This window comes from Ambystoma mexicanum, chromosome 9, assembly GCF_040938575.1.
Source record: "Ambystoma mexicanum isolate Mex_15411 chromosome 9, UKY_AmexF1_1, whole genome shotgun sequence".
Classification (NCBI taxonomy): domain Eukaryota; kingdom Metazoa; phylum Chordata; class Amphibia; order Caudata; family Ambystomatidae; genus Ambystoma; species Ambystoma mexicanum.
In genome coordinates this window covers 93,279,250-93,285,447 of record NC_090931.1, presented here as the reverse complement: position 1 = coordinate 93,285,447, position 6,198 = coordinate 93,279,250, and positions in this window count along the sequence as shown.

Genomic DNA, 6,198 nt, shown 5'->3' with positions numbered 1-6,198 from the left:
ATTTGACGGTGACAAGTCCCTTGAATGGATTGTACATCAAAACACAAAACTATATGAGGTACTCTATTGTCAGGGTAGAGAAAGTGATAAAATGAAAGATACTAGACCTAAATCTAAAGAACCCTCAGCCACAGTAATGGAAATCAGGTCAGCCAAAATGTCTCTTGAGTCTGCTCAAAGCCAAGGTAAAAATAATGTGACACCTGAACAAAGGGGTAATCAACAAAGATCGCCATTTCCTGTACCAATGTTTCAATCACATGATCCTAGTTATAGAGAGAGCTACATCAGCCCTAGGTATTTAGGGGACAGACCCCGGGTAGGATATCGGCCTGATATGGCAGGTATGAACAATAACCAGAGACAAAATCAAGATCAAAGATATGATGGTCCCTACCAGTCATTGGGGACACAGAGCAGATTTGATCCCCACACCATGATATACGGTAATCAGGATAGACCCCGATATGTGGATCGATTTACTGATAATGAAATCAACATAGGGGCCAGTACCCACAAACTGAGAGACAGGACATGAGGCAAAACGTGAACTACAATCCACGTCAGTACAATGATTCCCCACCAGGGGACTATAATCAAAGGATGGGTGCAACCCGCTCCCCTCCACAAATGAATCAAGAGTTCAGAAACCATCCCAACTGACATCAATCACCTGAGAGGTATCAGAATAGATCCAATCAGGGGGAAAACAACCAATATCGACCTAGGCCACAGAAAGAGGATCCTAGAGAGATGGAAAGGTTCCAGTGCCTTGAGGCCCAAGTGAAAATGTTAGCTGAGCAAATAGGAAAGCTCTATACAGCGCAAAAACAACCTTCCAAAGAGGGGGCTGAGCGCCATAGCAAAGACCGGGGGGCTTCCGAAAAGTGACTAAGTACTCATGATAACTGCAGTGCCAAAATGACAGATTGTTCTGATATAAATTTGCATAACGACTCTGAGATGCCTAATGGATTAAAAATGAAAGTGCCAGTAAATGAACTTGTGACAGAAAGTGCAAATACTTCTAAAAAAGAGGTACGGTTTAACCTAGAGCTAAATAAAACAGTAAATATTTGTACAAATGAAAAAGAAACATTAGGAATTCCAAAAGAACAAAGGGACAGATTTAAGAAAAATGACTCATGCATGGGGAATACCAGTGAACAGGGAGTAAGTGGGGATGCTATAGCTCCTTCCCTGGGCAAGCAAAACAATGACCAAACACAGACAGAAAAAGGAAATACTCAAAAGGAGGGTACAAGTCAATCACCTGAAGAATTCTTTGAGCCACATATTTTTGAAGAGGCTGAAAGGGCTGGTATCACACTAAATGATCACAAATGCACAGAATTAAAAAATGACAAATTGCTGAATGATGTTGTTACACATGTTCAGTTGGAAGGTTGTAATGTGGTCTCTGATGTTACCCAGATGGATGGGCGAACAGTGGCCACACTCCAAAAAACCTCTGATCATGGAGAAATGAATAAAGTCTCTCGCGCAGAAATGGGTAAAAAGGAGGGAAAAATGTCTTTCCATTTACCAATGTGCTTAGCCAAAAGTGAAAAAGACCTGAGAAAGGTGAGCCCTGAAATCAGTAAGAATTCACACTTCTTATGTGTATTAGAGGAAGTTGAGGACAGATATTATGCACCCATCACTGTAGAAGAAAAATGCCACACCTTTGCTATGATTGACACTGGCGCACAGGCCACAATTATGTCCAAGGAGCTGGTAAAGAGTATCAATGAAGGGAGACCCCCACAGAGTCAGATCACAGTGAAGGAAAATCAAGGTCCAGTGCATATCTTTAATGGGGAGGAGGTGCCCATCATAGGTGTAACTGAGGTTGACATAAAAATAGGAAAGCACAGAATGAAACAAGAGGTATTGATCACATCTATTTGTGAAATTCCATTTCTGATGGGGACAGATTGCCTGAAAAGATTGTCTCCTCTCATAGATGGGGTGAATGGAGTGCTGTGGTCCTTAACCAAAAAACCATTGAGGCCTAAGAAACTAAAATCACAAAACAGCAATATAAATTAATGTCACACCGTTGCCAAAACAAATGATGCTGTGGAGGTATATCTCCAGAATAGCTGCATACCTAGTGTCACTGTTATATTAATGTGTCAAGACAAAATGCAGATCGACAATGAAAAACTACCTGTACAAATATACTTGGACCCAAGGAAAAATTGGCAGACTGCCATAGATGAGCACACATTACGTTTTTATTTAAAAGAGAAAACATGCAAACAGAATATTGCTCCTAAAACAGATTCAGAAAAACACATTACCACTCTGGCAGAAATATACATGGAAGATGAGCAACCATGGGTTCATGTTGGTATAAATGACTATTTTAAAACAATAAAAGCCACTTTAGCGCTTGGACATGAAAGGAGTTTCATTAATGAGAAATTGTTGCAAAGAATAATGGAGAGGGAAGAAATCCCGAAATTTAGGATTAAAAACCAATATGTTTCTGGGTTGGACAGTCCAGACTTTAAAAACCGAATTGCAGGCAGATGCATGCTTAAAATTAGCATTGGGCAGAAAACAATTTACCATAATGTATGGATAGTGAGTGGAGCACAAAATGAATTTTACATGGGCAATGACATCATGCACAGAATGTGTATGGTGTTAGATTTCCTTAATCAAAAAATATGGTCACGCCTAGGTAGTCCGGCACCTGAATTTGAAGACAAAACAAGGGCTTATCATTGTGCACAACTGGTTCCTTATGCAATCGAATTACAAATGAGGAAAGATACTATTATTCTTGCATTTAGAAAACAGCTTGCAATAACACTGAAATGCAAAAATGGACAGCAGATGAAAGGCTCTGATGCATTCGTATGCCTGAATGAATCCATAAAACAGCAAGGCCTGTATTATGAATACATTCCATTGGTAGATATTGGTGAAGGATCTGTAAAAATTATGGTAAATAATAAAGGTTGTCAGGGTATTCATTTAGAGGAAAACTCCCCATTAGGAATGGCCATACAAAAATCACATTATACGGCAGATTTAAATAACATGGTGATTGGAAATATCCCTGAAAAGTATGTAGATGCCAAGGGTGAGTTGCCAAAACACCTGGACTCTCAGCCCAAAGGAATATTTAAAATTCATTCTGTGTATCCTTATGATTCAAATGAGACAGTGTGCTGCCATCAAGAGGATTGCATAATGTTTAATTTAAATGAAAATGAAACAGAAAATCAGCCCATTGAAGTGGAAGCTGATATGCCAAAATATTTAAAAGTGGCAGCTTTACAAAAAGACACAGCCACACAGTTAGAGGAAAGCGCTGAGATTCCCTTACCAGAAGATTTTCCAGAATTTTCCAAAATGGTAGAAGAGCAGATCTCCTTAGCGGATGCGTGTGAAAGCAATGAGGATAGGGACAATCTGAGGGAGATATTTATGGAGTTTAAGGATGTATTTGCAAAAGATGCTTATGATTGTGGTTTAACTGATTTACATGTGGATACACTACCAGAAGGGTGTAGCAGAAATCGAGTGTTTGTACGCCAGTATAGACTACCGCTGGCATGTTTAGAATCATTGGCAGAGATTATTAAAAATTTGGAATCGCGGGGAATCATCAGGCCCATTCATAGCACATCCAATACACCTATATTAGGTGTGTTAAAGCCAAATGGTCAATGGCGGCTATGTGCAGACTTGAGAGAGTTAAATAAAAGAGTACCAGTATCTAGATGGCCACTGCCATTCATTGATCAGGGCCTAGCTCAGGTACATGGTTAAAATGTATTTACCACATTAGATCTCACCTCTGGATATTGGTGCGTGCCATTGGCAGAGGAGATACAACATTTATTTTCATTTACATTTGACAGGACTCAATATGCCTGGCTTAGAGCTCTGTTCGGGTACATCAATAGTGGGAGTGAATTTGGCATATTTTTGAGAAAGGCCATGCCGGATGCAGCGGAAAGAGGAACAATAGTTTATGTGGACGATGTCCTGATAAAAAATGAAAGCCTGAAAAGCCATTTTGATGAAATAAGATATGTACTTGGCCAATTGCAGAAAGCAGGCGCCAAAGTATCTTTGCAAAAAGCACAATGTGCAAGAAAAAAGTGAACTTTCTAGGGCATGAAGTGACTGAACATGGGCTAAATCCACAAAAGAAGAAAATAGAGGCCATACAAAGGTTAAAAGATCCTAAAAATGTGAAAGGAGTAAAAAGTTTTTTAGGGATGACAGGCTATAACAGAAAGTTCATTGAAAATTATGCAGAAATCACTCAACCATTGACTAAACTGCTTAAACTGAATACTCCCTGGAAATGGGAAAAAGAGCAGTCTGATGCATTGGCTAAATTAAAGGAATGTCTTGTAAAGGCACCATGTTTAGCATACCCCATAAAGGACAGGGATTTCTTTATAGAAATAGTTTTTCTGAACATTGTATGTCAGCAGTGTTATCACAAAAACATGATTTGAATCACAAAACCATTGCCTATGCAAGTAAGGCATTTTCCCAAGTTGAAATGAAATTTAATGAATGTGAAAAGGCCCTATTAACTACTGCGTGGGCGCTACAACATTTCTGCCCAATTGTTCAGGGAGAAAAGGTGATTATTGAAACAAATCATCAACCTTTGCAATTTTTAGAGAGTAAAAGAATTAGATCGGGTAATCTAGCGCAGTCCAGAATCACTTCATGGACGCTGGCATTACAAGGTTTTCCCGTAGAAGTGAGATATGGACAAAATAAAAAGAACCCAATTGCTCAAGGGTTAGCTGACTTACATGACTGTGCAGCTGAACAAATACCAAATGAAATGGAAGTGGAAACTAGTTTGCAGGCATTTGAACAATCACCACACAAAGCTTTTGATGAAAAAACATGCAAGGATTTGCCAACTGTATATGTGGATGGTTGTGCTTTTCACATTGAAAATGATAGTAATAAACAATTAGTGGCAGGAATAGGAAATGTCTGGTTGAAATGTGAAGGCGTCCCTAGTATAGGGATGAGGATTGGAGATAGGAGCAGTCAGGTGGCGGAATTGGCAGCCATTTATAAAGCAATTGCTACTGCAGTTGATAAAAAATTCAGTGAAATTGTCCTGGTGACTGATTCTGACTATGCACGGAATAGCTTTGTGGAGTATTTGCCTGGTTGGAAAGCAAGAGGCATGGTTACATACAATAAAAAGCCACTTAAACATGGAAAAATGATACAAGCCATAGACAAATTGGTGTCAGAGAATAATTTAACAATATACTGGAGAAAAATTCGTGGGCATTTAAAAACACCAGGAGAGGATAAGGAGGGAAATGATAAGGCAGACCACCTGGCTAAGATTGGGGCTGTGATGGGAGAATTGCTACCTCTTGATTATTTAATGGGTGAAATACAAATTGATGCAGTGACACATTCTAAAGCACCAAAGGAGGTAGATCAACCGGTGGTGCAGTGGAGTCATGACACGCCAGACCAAGATTTGATTGAGGCACAAAAGAATGATCGAATTTTGGGAATCTATTATAATCATTTGATAGATCCTGAACAAAATTTTTTAACAGAAAATGATTGTATGGGAAAAGAAGAGTTGAGGGTGCTATTAAAGAACAAAACACGAATTAGATTACAGGATGGACTCATGATTAAAGAGTCCATAACAGGACAAATACAGTGGGTAGTACCCCTTTCATTCAGAGGGCTAATGCTACACCATGCACATGATGCCATAACTACAGGCCATAGAGGTTCACAAAAAACATTAGAAATATTAAAAGATTATGCTTACTGGCCACATATGTCCCAAGATGTGGAATTATATACTAGAGGATGTCTAGTATGCGCCCAATTTAAACCTGCTTCACCAATGCATAGAGCACCATTGATGAAAAGAGGCCTAACTTTCCCATGGTCAGATTTGCAAATAGACTATGTAGGTCCTTTAAAAAGGTCGAGCAGGGGAAACCGTTATATTTTAAGTGTGGTATGTTTGATGTCGAAGTGGATTGAATGCATTCCTGCACCAGATTGTAGTGCGCAAACAGCAGCCACATTGCTGGTGAACCATGTGTTCTCAAGGTTTGGGTTGCCACAAAGAATTGAGTCAGACAGAGGAAGTCATTTCACAAGTACTCTAATGAGTAAGGTATGGCAAATACTAGGTGTGAAAAGGAAACTACATAT